General features: G+C 38.1%; 1 long non-coding RNA gene across 1 annotated transcript; it reads left to right on the top strand.

The window, feature by feature from the left end:
• The first annotated feature begins 12,203 nt into the window (after positions 1-12,203).
• Positions 12,204-14,281, top strand: LOC146553380 (uncharacterized). The gene is made up of 3 exons (XR_014889562.1): positions 12,204-12,297; positions 13,215-13,307; positions 13,438-14,281. It is a non-coding gene; the product is annotated as an uncharacterized LOC146553380 (long non-coding RNA).
• Positions 14,282-15,223: the final 942 nt, after the last annotated feature.

Raw genomic sequence — 15,223 nt, 5'->3', positions numbered from 1 at the left:
CTCTGAACACAACCCTGAAATGGCCGCAACATGAGGTTTTTTTCCTCCTTTTTATTCCCATAGCAACCAGTAAGTCAGTGGTGTTTTTAGTGCAGCATGGGATGTTGTGTGAAAATAATTATATTGCATGAGACACGATCCCCGTTGTAGACGAGGGCCAGAAATGCTCACGTATTAACGCTACACAACTTGTGAAGGTCACTGTGAAACCTTCGGGGCAGGAATCTTTTACACAGGTACACACAGATCAGCCACAAGATGAAAACCGCCGACTGGTGAAGTAAGTAAAACCGATCTTCTCATTAAAATGCAGCGTTCTGAAGGAAGACCTCAGGTCCTGCTATTGATGTGGATGTTACTTTAACTTGTGACATGCCCCTAAACACCTATCCCTGTGATCTGAAGGCAGCAGCCTCTCTCAGCAGAGTAATGGCCACAGCTTTGTCCCAAAAACTGCCCTTAACAGCACGGCTGAGATTAAAACCTCCCCAGATCCCAATCTGAGCTGCCAAAACAAACCCACAAGGAGGTCCTACTGTACAGTACAAAGGACTAAAGGGTCCGCTGCAAGTGTCCTAGAGCGGGAGACACGCAGAGATTCATGCTTAGACAAGGACCTACACAATGTTAGGAAGCAGGTTTTAATGTTGTGGCTGATCATGCACATCAGATGTGACAGATTGCATATTGGCTACAACTCATCATTTACAATAATGAATGATAAGAGTCAAAGACCAGCTACTCAAAATAACTGTGATTGTCCCAGTTTCAGGTTTTGGGAATGTATTTTTGTTTCCAGCAGTGTCTTTTTGTTCCTCCCTCTGTCTTGTCTCTGTATGAAGGCCTTTGCCCTCATGGTTTTCTCCTCCTGTTTTATTTTGATACATTTCTTTATGAGTCTTCTGTGCTTTTAGTTCCTGTCTTTCATTCAAGCTTGTTTGGAGAGCATTTCGATTTGGATTCATCCAGCATACTCAGTACCAATGTTTCCTCTAAGCTGCGCGCGTGTGCAATTGCGCACTGCTGGCACGGTCTCTGCGCACGGAAAATCTGTGTTGCGCACAAAAAAAAAATCTAACCTGAATTGAAATTAAAATTAATACTTTAACAATTCTGTTTTGCAGTGTTAGTGTCACGGCTGGCGGAGTGAGCCGTGTGTTGTGGAGGAAAAGGAGGACCCAAAATGCAGCAAACTGATGATACGAGTGATGTTTATTTACAAGGTGGAGGTGGCAAAAACAGGCAACGCAGCATGAGCAATTACAAACGGAAACCTAAACTGGGAGAAACTAAAGAGCAAACCTGAGACCATACAAAGGGGTGCGGGGCAGATTAATGCAGGCAGATGAATGCAGATAACGCAGACGAGCCGACAAAGAACACAGACCGACACCCACTAAATATACACACACAAGGTAATCAGGTAATCACTCACAGGAGGGAAGAACAGCTGAACCTAATACACATGAGGACCGGAGGAGACACAGACTTTCAGAATAAGACAGGAACTCTAGGACACGAGCCTACAAAGTAAAGCAGGGAACACACGGACTGATTTACAACACAACATGGGGACAAGAACAGAGCACCAAGGACAGACACAGGTAGGGCTGAATATACACTAACTTCAGGTTCAACCCTAAACCAATACAAATCAGAACAAACACAAGGCACAAAAATGAACTTCAAGAAAACACAAAACGCTGGGTCAAAACGACCCAGGACCGTGACAGTTAGTCAGTAAGTGACTGGCTGCTCCCGTATGGGATTAGAACGATGCCACCTTATCCCATAGTCCAGCCAATAATGTGATTCACATTCGTATATACGCAGCTAATCAACGTCAGGCAGGCTATGGCAGCGTCCTTATGTGCCAACACATGCTGATGTGGAGTGAAGCCATGTTAATGACAACGTGCACAACCATTGGAGATGTGAGCAGAACAGACGGAAGAATTGACGGAAACAGTGTGGACTTTATACCAGTTTTTCTATTGTGTTGATAGGCCACGTAAAACCAGAGTTATGACAAAAATATATGCAATGTTTGGTTTTCTTCCTGAATACTATCTTTACTGCGGGAAGAAACGGTAAAAACTGCGTTTTATAAGGAAAACGCTCGAAAGCCTGTGAGCAAAAACAAAACCAAAAAACCCCCACCCTTTCCTATTGGTCGAAAAAAGTACCATGTCGACCAATCAAAAAATGATATGGCAACATGGCATTTAGTTGTTTAGGAAGGGGGGAAGTTTTAGGAGTGACGGCGGTGTTTTGAGATGTGAGAGATTTTCGACGTTTAGCGCAAATCTTGTGTAGTTAGTGTGTAGTGTAGTCAATAGTTTTGTTGTGTGTGTCAGAACAATGAGGCGACTACTGAATGTTACAGGTGTTACAGGAGTGATACATCTCCTGTTGTCAGGCCTGCAGGTATCAGGCTGTTGTTCTCCTTTATCTCATAGTGGACAGAAATTATCTTTTGGAGTGGCACAAATAATTTGTGTGGCATCAAATTTGATGCAGAACACCTGATTGTTCTGTAAATAGTTTGAAATGTTTGTTTAAAAAAACCCGCCTTGGCTGCATTTTTAGGTAAACAGCTGCAAAAAACCTTTGTTGTTTGCAAAACTCAGTAACTTTTTTTGAAGAAGTAACTATATAATTAATTGCCCAACTTTGGTCGTTATATACTGTAGTTTGCAGACAGAGAGTTACAGGACTCTCTCCCAGACCACGGATTCATAATACAAGTCAGAGCTTTATTTAAAAAAAAAAAAAAAAAAAAAGAAAGCTGTGTTTTCAAAATTGGAGTTAAAGTTATTTTTACTTCCAATAGTGTTAACATACTACACAGGTCATGAACAAGATTTATTTTTAAATTTTGATTGTAAGTGGGCTGAAGCACTTAATTAAAAGTAGTCTAAAATAAATGTAAGTGCTGTAATTTGATTATTTTAATAAACCATGTAACTTGGATGGATTCGATGCTGGCGTGACCACAGTGCACACATGTGCTGTTGCTCACAGTGGTCCAAGGGATCGCTCAGGGAGATTGTGTGTTTTCCTCAGACACATGAAAAATTAGAGGGAACATTGCTCAGTACTACTTGCTATTTAAAATAGTTATTACAAAAAATAAACGACATTACTTTTGCTTATCTCTGTATAAAGAACCCAATTACATTAAAAGAGCAGATTTAATTAAAGATGACATGGATGGGGGTCTACAAGTCATTGACTTTGATGGTTTAAACTGAAAATTATAAATGGCTTAAAGATTAATTTTCAAAAACTTGGTTGGTAAAGTATATTTTTTAATAGATGCAAATTCATTATAATAAATCTCCCAATTAAATTATCCGTTTTTTGCCAGCAGATCATGATATATTGGAAACTCCTGCATAATCATAATGTGATCCATAATAACACACCTTTGTGTGGGATAATAGGTATATCACTGTCAAGAGACTATCACCGTGTAACAAGCACTGGATGGAGAGAGGTATTTATGTTGCACGTGGTTGATATTAAAAGCTGCCGTACAATATGACTCATTCTGAATACTTTCCACTCTATATCTAATTCAGTTTTATGCTTATTAATTAATTAAGACAAACTTCAACCTGATCACCTGTCTGCTACAACTCTTTTCTCAAGGCTCTGACTTTAGTATAGTTGAAATGTAGAAAATTAGACATATGAGTTCCTAAGGTGTCTTAGAGAACATCTGTCCTTTACTTCTTTCTAATAAATATCTGAAGTTCCCCATAAATCCCAAAGCCAAAGAAATGTATTTTAAACTTTTAATTGGAATGCATCTATTCAGTGAGTTTTTACAATAGAATAGAAGAGTAGAATTGAAACTAGCAACAGCATATACTAGAGTATTGTGTGGCCAGCAATTTTACTTTTCCGTTACAGTCGGTGTATAATATACCATACATAAGTCAGGTTTTGTGGATATAAATTATATGTTACCGTCATGAAGTTGAACTGATCAGATGCTTTCATGAGGCTTTACAGGTTCATAATGTGTCATTTTAGCCTGTTAGTAGGTGTCTGTGAAGGTTCTCAGTCATCCAGGTCATCGTAGTCAAAGGAGCTTGCAAAGAAAAGCGTCTGGACTTCTTTTAGTTGCTTGAAGATGTTTCACCTCTCATCCGAGAAGCTTCTTCAGTTCTAAGGTCAAATGGTGGAGAGTCCCAGATATAAACCTAGTGGGAGTATCCCCCCACAGAGGGACAAAAGGACCCCCTGATGATCCTCTAATCGCATGAGCAAAGGTGTGAAACTGGGTGTGGGTCCCAATCAGCCAGGGTTTCGGGTGAGCTCGTTGTGAAACCTGGCCCCACCTTATCATGCGAATTCCTGAGGTCAGATGGCCCAGGATGTAAGTGGGTGTTAAATGGTAAATGGTAAATGGCCTGTATTTATATAGCGCTTTTACTAGTCAAAGTTAAGACGTCTGGGGAGGGAACTCAAAACTGGATTATAGATGGTGTCCTGAAGAAGCTTCTCGGATGAGAGGTGAAACGTCTTCAAGCAACTTAAAGAAGTCCAGACGCTTTTCTTTGCAAGCTCCTTTGACTGTTAGTAGGTGGTTGCTAGGAAACACAATGACATAATGTGGGATATAGGCCTAACATGTACCTGTGTGGCAATTTTGGTTTCTCAGCTTCTGATCGTGTAGGAGTTTGCACACATACAGACAGACAGAGATTTCTGTATTACAGCAACACTGTGACACACTCATGTGTGTTTGGTGTGTTTGTGCAGTTGACCCTCAAAAAATAATCTAACCAAAGCATACTAAATAAAATTATACATTATAAGTTGGAAAAATCTAATCTTATCTAATTTTTGCTTGCTTCCTGCAACGCTTTGGTCTAGCTGTACAGTCTTAATGTTGTTGTCTGTTAACCGGTTGTTAGGCAGTGTGATAATGTTATAATACCAATTTAGAACACTGTGCAAAAGTCACTAGGCGCGTCTTTCTTTATATTTTGCCAGGACATTGGGAAATGGTTGCAGTAATTACAGCGTATCAGGCAAAGCCAGAGTCTGTACAATTCTAACAAGCCTGAAAGTCAATATTTGGTATGACCGCCTTTATTCTTCAGCACAGCCTGAACTCTCTTAGCCAAGCTTGTTGTAATTTCTTCAAGTAGTCTTCAGGAATAGTTCTCCAGGATATTCAAAGCTATGTCTTGTAAGAGCTATATCTATTTCTTAAGGGCATGACTTGTAGATACAGTTCATCTGCTGCAGACTGTTTTTTAACAGTGACACTTCTTCTTTTATCCTCATTTGTCCAGTTTCTTCCTTTTTTTTAAGGACACATAGCACATCGTGCTAAGATTGGCCAAGTTTACAGCTAATAGCTTTTTGAGAATCACTTCGTTGGTGCGTTAATTGTGTTTTATTCCTGTCAAATTGTCCTGTCATTGGCATGCTCATTCAACTGAAGAAATGGTACCAAATGATGCATTTTTGCCAAAAAATGCCTAAAGATACCATTTAAAATGGATTTATTTCTACGTTGTTTGTTATGTGTAGACATATCCTTTGAATTGGGTTAGTTTTGTGCTTGAATGACTCATAGGTCAGTGTTAAGCGGCTTACCAAACAAACTAAAAGCATTCCTCTGAAAGTCAGGTGCAAGAACTGGACTGAAAGTGAGTGGAAAGCAGCCAAAGTAAAAGCCTGAAGAATGGTTGCTCAAGACCGCTTTAAAAATGACGAGAGACTCAAGGATTTTGCACCACACTGTAGGTGAGAGCCATTGTTATAAGAAGCATAAATTTATTTTTACTGACCATGTTTCACACAATGTTAGATCCAATGCCAAAGTCTCAAACAGAAGCCAGAAAAAAGTATGCTGAGGGTAATTTCAGCTTTTTATATTTTATTCCTTCCTAGTTAAATTTACCCTTTTTAATTTTTCATATTTATTTCCTATCTTATTCATAGCCTTTCCTTTTTTGTTTTCTTTAGGTCACGAGCAGTTGTCCAAGCATTTCACTACATATCGTACTGTGTATGACTGTGTACGTGACAAATAAAATTTGAATTTGAATTTGAATTTTTATAGAAATCTGTGGCCTACTGTTCCTAGAGCAACGCATCTGAAAGGTCTGAGTCTTCACTTCTGCAAAAACCTAAAAAGCAACAAAGGGAAAATGCACACCACTCCTTTCTGCTCAGTGTCACACAAATCTCAGAGCAGATGCCATTCCAGCACAGTGTGACTAAGGATTTCTGTATCTATTCATCTCAAGCCACATTCCTCCACCCCGGTGCGCATGGTAATTCTCTGGCTGGGATCCCGAGCTCTGTGTGGATAGACCAACAATATCTGGCATGCAGCTCGCCTTATGCAGCTGATACTTTGGCTGACACTCCCAGGTCCGAGCCACACGCCTGCATTGGGAAGAGGTGTTTGCAGCAGAGCTGTGTGTGCTGCAGGGCCGGTCTCATCCTCAGCCCCTGATAAACTGGATTTATTCCCAGCCTCAGGTCAAGACACGAGTCTGAACTGAGGCAGAGAAAGAGCTGTAATTATAGCAGGGAACGGGACATGTAATGCAACATTAATGGCAGACGGGCTGATGCTTCGCCCACAATGCCCCCTCTTCAAACACGACTAGTGCATTAGCAGTAGGCTTCACTACCCCACACTGATTGAAGCTATTAAATACAATTTAGGATATGCAGAAAGGGAACAGAAAGCTGGTGGCTGAGTGGTGTATCTATGAAGACCAAATCATTTTTTGTCCTGGTGCAATGCTGCTGCTATTATTCAAGGTTCTTTGGGAGGAAAAAATACTGCATTTTAGTGGTGTCTAAATTACAGCTCTGAGGAAATTTTGAGTGCTTGTCCTGTAATTTTTTTCCCTTCACTGTTGCTCTGTTTTTGCTCATACCCCATTTTTCAGGCATTGCTTTGCACACCCTGCCATTTCTCACAGAAATTACTACGCAAAGAAAAGTAATTTGGTTGTCTCTGAGATTCATGAAAAAGCCATTTGTGCTGCTTACTCAAAAATAAGGATTAGACAAAAAGGTCATTTACTGATGCAGTCAGTCTGTATGTGTGCTTTTTGTGAATCTGCCTGCATTTATTTATGTGGGGGTTTTTGTTGTCTTTTTTCCTCGAACGTCTAAGAGTGAGCGTCTGTTCATGTGCAGATTCGTCTGTGCACCTGTCGGGTGCATGTGACTGATGAAGCGTAACCTTTTAATGTGTTTACACATTGACATTTCCCAAGATCTGTCGTGTTCCTCAGAGAAACTAAAACCCTTGACATTCTTTAGGCTCACATTTCCTTGAGCTGCTGGCTCCGTCGACTCTCATACCAGGCTTCAACATCATAATTACATCAGCTTCACTCCATCATCTGCCCCCTGTCAAATACAAATGAATGTTTTTGCTTTAAAAACATGTTCCACCCACGATCTGAGCGCAGTCCAGGACTGTATCATGGACATCTTTTACACACGTGACCTCTTAAAGATTTCTAAGGTTACAGAGGCTTTGTGTGTGTATATATACACAGCATATCTGTCGTATATTAGGGCTGCCACAAACGATTATTTTGATAGTCGACTAGTCACCGATTATTTTTGCGATTAGTCGACTAATCAGATCATCATCCATTGGACGTAAAACTACAGCTTATTGCACCAGCAGCATCTGCTCTTATATAACTATCATTAGCTTACAGCTTTAAGTGTTTAAGGTATGTGCTAACTAAAAATAAAGACAAGATGATAGTTTATTAAATTTTAATGAAATTTGCAGATTGTTTCGGTGAAGTTTAATAAACTCCTTGCTATCTAAAATATAACAGGACACCGGAGTATATTCTGGAGCATCTCACACTTCTGATAATCAGCTGTCTGCTTGACGTTTATTCAGCTGTGCAAAAACTATAACTTTAATCTCAGACAAACTGATTTACTCAGGAACAAATAAAATACTAAAAAAAAAAAAGCCAAACAATAACATTTTAAGTTATCTAAGTGACTCATATATATTTAACCTGAGTAGCGAAAGACGGCGGTGGGTTTGAAAACGATTTGCGGGGAGTCCGGTGTTCTCACGGGGCTAGTGAGCCTAGCCCCCGGCTCGCTAACGACCTAGTGGGTAACAGACGTCTCCGAAAACGTCGGAGCGCTTTTGAAAATATGTGGTGTCCTGATAAACTGAGCAGATATTTGAGGTTTAAACAGCTACATTCTCGCCTGAAAATATGTTAAACGTTTATTTTGTGACCCAGAAAGAATAATAAGAGTAACACTAGAAAGTGCATTTTCTGAAGAAACTGCAGTGTGAATGCTTGAATCTGAATGTATGTGCTGAAATGAATTAATTGCTGAATTTAAGTTAAAAATGTTGAATGAGATGAAAAATACAGAAGTTTTTGCCTGAAAACAAAAGTGCTGAACTGCTAAAAGCTGAAGGTTACACAGAAGAAGAAGTTGGAAAAAAGCTGAAAATGTTTTAATTGTAAATTAGAAAAACCTAAGAAATGAGAAAAGAAAATTTAGAGTCAGAAAACATCTGAAAGAATATTAAAAGGTCATATTCTTTGAATCACTGAATGACTAAAATGTGATCCCTCCACTTGGACCCACACAGTTTAAAAAGTTTACATCTCTGAGCTTTGAAAGACAAGATGTTGGAAAAAGAACAACGATGGCGACGTTTTGAGGGTAAAATGATGGCTTTAACACTGTGGACACAGCAGCAGTTGAAAGAGAAGTGTTTAAGATTAATTTTGGCAGAGTGGCAGAGAGAGCTCGTTAAGCAGGCAGGTGTGAGCCTGGTTGCTATAGTGACCGCACCCAATGGCTCCATACACACGCACACAGACATGCACCTCACTTTTGCTGCTTAAAATGAACAGAAAAGTCAGGCCGAAACAAATCGTTCCCAAATGAAAAGTAAAAGTCGTATTGACAAAATTCTTTCACTGTGAGCGACAGCAATGTCTAGTCCACCAAATTCTCAGTTTTCATGTCTGTGGAGTTTATTATATGGACGTGGTGACAGTGGAAAGACACCATGCTCTTCTGATTTTCAAACGAACCTTCTGAGCCATTTTAACATTAGAGTCTATGGAAGAGTTGGAGGGAGGAGGCTGTGCATTGGTGACATTTATGAAAGAACCATAACACCTAGTACAATAGTAAACACATTGGATGAAAGAGGACAGCGATGGCTACGTTTTGAGGGTAAAATCATACCTGTAGAGCAAACGCTGCGGACACAGCAGCAGTTTTAAAAAAGATTTTAAGATTATTTTTTTTGCTCCTCTCACTCTAGCAGTTGAGCTGCCTCACTCTAGCCCCAACATTCCGTCCCATACACACCCATTATAAACTCTGAAACGGGTGAAAAAACATCATGAAACTTAAACTGGAACTGAAGAAAAAGTATAATAGATATTGAAAAGATAAATGCAAGTTGAATAGTTGAATGTCTTGTCTTCGTTTTAAAGTTTGAATGGTGGCTCTATGTCAATGTATGTGGAAGTAGTAAGAGTTTAAAAATGAGTAAGTTGAATGAGGATTTGAAGGGTCTCCCCATTGAAATACATTATAAATTTTTGTTGAATAAAGTTGAATAAAATTAAAAATATAAATGTTAAAAATATGAAAAATGGAAGCAGTGTTGTCCAAAAGAATAGGAATCTAACGGTGTTGGAATGGTTTTTCTAAGTTGAACGGTTTTGAAGGAGTAGGATTACAAAAAACGTACGGAATACAGAATAAAATATAATAATAATAATAATAACTAGAAAGTGCATTTTCTGAAGAAACTGCAGTGTGAATGCTTGAATCTGAATGTATGCACTGAAATGAATTAATTGCTGAATTTTGAGTTAAAAATATTGAATGAGATTAAAAAAAAACAAAAAAAACCCCGAATTTAACCTGAAAACAAAGGTGCTGAACTGCTAAAAGCTGAAGGTTACACAGAAGAAGGAGTTGGAAAAAAACTGAAAATGTTTTAATTGTAAATTAGAAAAACCTAAGAAATGAGAAAAGAACATTTAGAGTCAGAAAACATCTGAAAGAATATTAAAAGGTCATATTCTTTGAATCACTGAATGACTCAAATGTGATCCCTCCACTTTGATCCACACAGTTTAAAAAGTTTACATCTCTGAGCTTTGAAAGACAAGATGTTGGAAAAAGAACAACGATGGCGACGTTTTGAGGGTAAAATGATGGCTGTAACACTGTGGACACAGCAGCAGTTGAAAGAGAAGTGTTTAAGATGAATCTTGGTACAGTGGCAGGCAGAGCTCGTTAAGCAGGCAGGTGTGAGCCTGGTTGCTATAGTGACTGCACCCAATGGCTCCATACACACGACACAGACATGCGCCTCACTTTTGCTGCTTAAAATGAACAGAAAAGTCAGGCCGAAACAAATCGTTCCCAAATTAAAAGTACAAGTCGTATTGACAAAATTCTTTCACCGTGAGCGACAGCAGCTTCTAGTCTACCGAATTCTCAGTTTTCATGCCTGTGGAGTTTATTATATGGACGTGGTGACAGTGGAAAGACACCATGCTCTTCTGATTTTCAAACGAACCTTCTGAGCCATTTTAACATTAGAGTCTATGGAAGAGTTGGAGGGAGGAGGCTGTGCATTGGTGACATTTATGAAAGAACCATAACACCTAGTACAATAGTAAACACATTGGATGAAAGAGGACAGCCATGGCTACGTTTTGAGGGTAAAATCATACCTGTAGAGCAAACGCTGTGGACACAGCAGCAGTTTTAAAAAAGATTTTAAGATTAATTTTTTTGCTCCTCTCACTCTAGCAGTTGAGCTGTCTCACTCTAGCCCCAACATTCCGTCCCATACACACCCATTATAAACTCTGAAACGGGTGAAAAAACATCATGAAACTTAAACTGGAACTGAAGAAAAAGTATAATAGATATTGAAAAGATAAATGCAAGTTGAATAGTTGAATGTCTTGTCTTCGTTTTAAAGTTTGAATGGTGGCTCTATGTCAATGTATGTGGAAGTAGTAAGAGTTTAAAAATGAGTAAGTTGAATGAGGATTTGAAGGGTCTCCCCATTGAAATACATTATAAATTTTTGTTGAATAAAGTTGAATAAAATTAAAAATATAAATGTTAAAAATATGAAAAATGGAAGCAGTGTTGTCCAAAAGAATAGGAATCTAACGGTGTTGGAATGGTTTTTCTAAGTTGAACGGTTTTGAAGGAGTAGGATTACAAAAAACGTACGGAATACAGAATAAAATATAATAATAATAATAATAATAATAATAAAGATTAGAAGAACAATACTGTGAATGCTTTTCAAGCATTCACACTAATAATAATAAAGATTCGAATAACAATACTGTGAATGCTTTTCAAGCATTCACACTAATTAAAACTAACTAGCTGCCGCCATTGTTGGAAACTGCGCTGGGCCGCACTATGAATTCTGGGACACAGCTGCTTCTTCTTCTTCTTCTTCGGGGTTTAACGGTAGCTGACATCCTTGTACATGCAATGCTGCCATCTTCTGTTTCAGTCCGTTATTACACTCTTAAATCCTGCCACTTATTCCTGCGTCTTTTGTGATCTTACAAAGCTTCAAACGACGCGTCGACTATTAAATCAGTCGTCGACGATTTTGATAGTCGACGTAATCGTGACTAGTCGACAAATCGTGGCAGCCCTATCGTATATTAAAGTTTATTTTCATTTTGTACTTAACTCTGTTACTTTAAGTTTAATTTATTAACTATTTAATTATTTTATATGAATATAAATGTTCTATAAATATATTTTAAGTGGCTCCATGGTGTAGTCCTTAACCAGCGGTTAACCAGACTTGTTCACCTCACACATCCCTAGTTTGGAACTGGGAGGGCACACAAACCCACCCTAGGAAGGTCATATTATGCTAGCATTTCTACACTCTAAGAAATGACACACTGATGTTGGTAGCATTATGTAAATGCTTCATGTTAAAACTAATGCCACCAATTGATTTTTAACTTTAAACACAAGTATGTTGTTTTGAATTTAATTAACAACATAATATTTCAATACAACAAAATGCAGTAAATTAAATCCAATGTAAAAAGTTCATTTAAAATGAAGAGCACTTTAATTTAAAGAGGATTGTCCTAATAGGCTCTCCGTACTTCTGAGTTTGCACATGTGCAGTGTGGAAGTTTGATCATCCGCCATTTTCAACTGAGACTTGCATATGCTTAGCATCCTGGATAGAATCCATCGCCATCTGAGGATTATTTGGTAAGTTCAACAATTTAAGGATGACAAATTTGATTAATGTATACTAACTGATACACATCTGACACTTTCGGGAATACTTTTGCATTTTTTTAAAACAAATGATGCCTGGTAAATTTTTTAACACTCTAGCTTGTATACCTCTCTCACATGTTAGAAGTATGAAAACATTTAACAAATATTGTTGAACCTGCTTCGGTGTAATTTTCCAAAATCTTTTGCGATTCTTGTTAAGATGAGACTTGCCTACTAAGACCGACAGTTTTAAAATTACTCCCAACATCTACCGCACCTGCTCCCTGACATCAGTAATGACCACTGGGAGCGCCAGCGATCCTGTAGTTTGAAGAATGAAATTAATGTGTAGTGTATTTTAGAAATGTGCATCAATTAAGTTGCTACATTGTTTGAAAGAATTCGACTCCATGTTGATTTCTGGTTTAGTGTCAGAAATCTTCACTGAAGAAGCTTCACTTTTCTTTCCAAGCTCCTTAGACTACGATGACCTGGGGATGACTGTGAACCTTCACAGACTTATTGTTATCCACAAAATCTCATGATAGGATTTTAAGTCCATATTGCCCAGTTCTAATCTTCTATTTAATTTTAATATTTTTAGGGGCACAATTATTAAATATATTGTTGAACAATCTAGAATTGATTAAAGCAAAAATGAAAGCTTTCACGTAATGTCAAAATTGAAAAGCTTCGATTTTTGGGTTCATATATTTGTTAATCTGACACAGAGGAGTCAGTGCCTTACCAATCATGAACCTCACTGCACATCACTGATGTGAGTTATGAAACATTGCTTAATCACATATCTGCTATGTGTTAATATTTTTGACTTTGTTTTGTAAAGAGGTTGAAAGGAACCAAAATAGGAAACTTCTCTCATATTGAGTTCTTATCTCCACCAGAATCCCAGCGTTGATGTTTGACAGGAATGCATTCTGAAAGCTGTCTGTGTCTACTTAAATGAAAAGCCAGATGACCTGTTCAAGGAATTCTTGGTAAGTTAAAAAAGGAAAACGATCAGTTATTTTCCTTTTTTAAATTTGGGATTGGAAATGGAAGGTGGACTTACTTGTCCATATGTATATGTACGCAATTAACTTATCTTTTTTTAATTTTTATTTAAAGGATGTGGATCTTGGTGCAAGCAGAGAAACAGAGCAGCTGACTTTGGGAGTCTATGTTGTCAGACATGAGAGCAAACTCTGCAGATACACCTGAGGACATTGGTGTCATCATAGAAGGATGCACTGTGCTGCAAGCTCTTAGTGATGTGGCAAAGGGTTGTGCCCTCCTGCTTGGACTAATCTATAGTCTAAATCTGAGCTACCCAAAGCACCTGAAATACACATTTGAATTTCTTCAGAAGGTGCTGATGGAGTTGGATGGGAACAACCTATCCATGAAGGTGCAGGTTCTGAAAAACAAACTGCTTGAGTGAAACAGCCTGCAGTGAACTATAGAGGACACTGAACTTTAAGGTTCTCGAACCCTTCTCCTTGCACTTCATAAACTGTTCAGTTTGAATTGCCACAAGAACTTCTGCAAGGCCTTTCACTTTTCTGCGTTCTTTGTTCTTGAACCTTTACCAACATCCAACTACACTGAAAAAGACTGCTCCTAACTTTGGACTTCAGTTTAAGTTTTGAAGCAAAGGTTATTTTTCTAAATATGGACAAAAATGACACAAAAGTAATTTCTACCTGCTGTTTGCAGGGCTGTATTGTGGGCTTTTCATTGTAGCCCAATCAAGTTTAAATTAAGTCATGTTAATGTTAAAAATGTTGGAATCACAACACTTTCCAGTTTTAATCATTTCAGTTTAACATGACATTCTGTATCTTGTCTTCCTGCACCTAAAATGCACTTGAATATATGTAAAGATTGTTTGGGGGAAAAGATCTAGAAGCATTTGAATTGCTCAAAGTGTGCTTCAACAAGTTTTACACAAAGTGTTATTAAAGTTAGGTTAACTGAATAAACTTGTGTTCGATTTATTTAATTTACAAACTTAAATAGACTAAGTTGCAATTCTGTTAAAGTGATTTAATCCTATAGTTTCAGTAGAGCGTGTTTTGGGTGAGTAGATTTATCAGATTTACTTAAAATTTGTTGTTCAAATTAAATATATCATACATTTTATATTTCACTAACCCAGTTGTGTGGAACCGGTTGACATAACTGGGTGGAGTAAATACAACATTTTATTTCTTAGAGTGTAAGTGCTGGTCCCAAGGTAGTGTCAAATCAAATATTCAGATCCATGTGTTGTGGTGTCCCCTTGGGGAATGAAGAAGTAACTTTTATTAAACTCACAATAATAATTTTATTTTAAAAATATATGATCATAGTTAATGAAGTTCAAAATATGTAATTAAATAATTTATTTTAACTGAAAAATCAGTAACTAATTAACAACAGTAGCCCTGTGTCACATTTAAAAGATAAAATAAACCTGAAATAATCTGTTAATCCTTGAGTATATGATTAATTAGAAGTGACCACTGCGTCTAAAGAAACCCCAAAAGCAGCCGAGTCAGCCTTCCTCACCGGTGTTCAATCTAAATGTCAGCGTCTACCTTCCCAGCTGTCTGTTTGCGGAGCACCGTGCCCCTTGTGTTTCCAATTTGAGAAACATGCTTACTTTCATTTGGGCCCCGCTGCTCTTGTCAATGTAAATCAGGTAGGACTCTCAGACCAATCAATACAGACCTGAGAAAGGATTCACTCTACACACCCCAGGGACTCATCAATGACACGAGTCTATTACACCAGAGCAAACGTGTGAGGGAAGCTGCTATGAATTGCAAATCAGAAACTACAGACTTGCCTGCTATGCAAACTGTGTGTTGTATTAAAGCACACTTGGGAATGTTACTATTGAACAAATCAAGGTCTTACTGCACAGTCGGCT

The sequence above is a fragment of the Mchenga conophoros genome, linkage group LG18 (genome assembly GCF_057382185.1).
Source record: "Mchenga conophoros isolate Kocher_MC1m ecotype Shallow Benthic linkage group LG18, M_conophoros_male_GT1.1, whole genome shotgun sequence".
In the NCBI taxonomy this organism is placed as follows: Eukaryota; Metazoa; Chordata; class Actinopteri; order Cichliformes; family Cichlidae; genus Mchenga; species Mchenga conophoros.
This window is presented reverse-complemented; position numbering and strand designations above follow the sequence as displayed.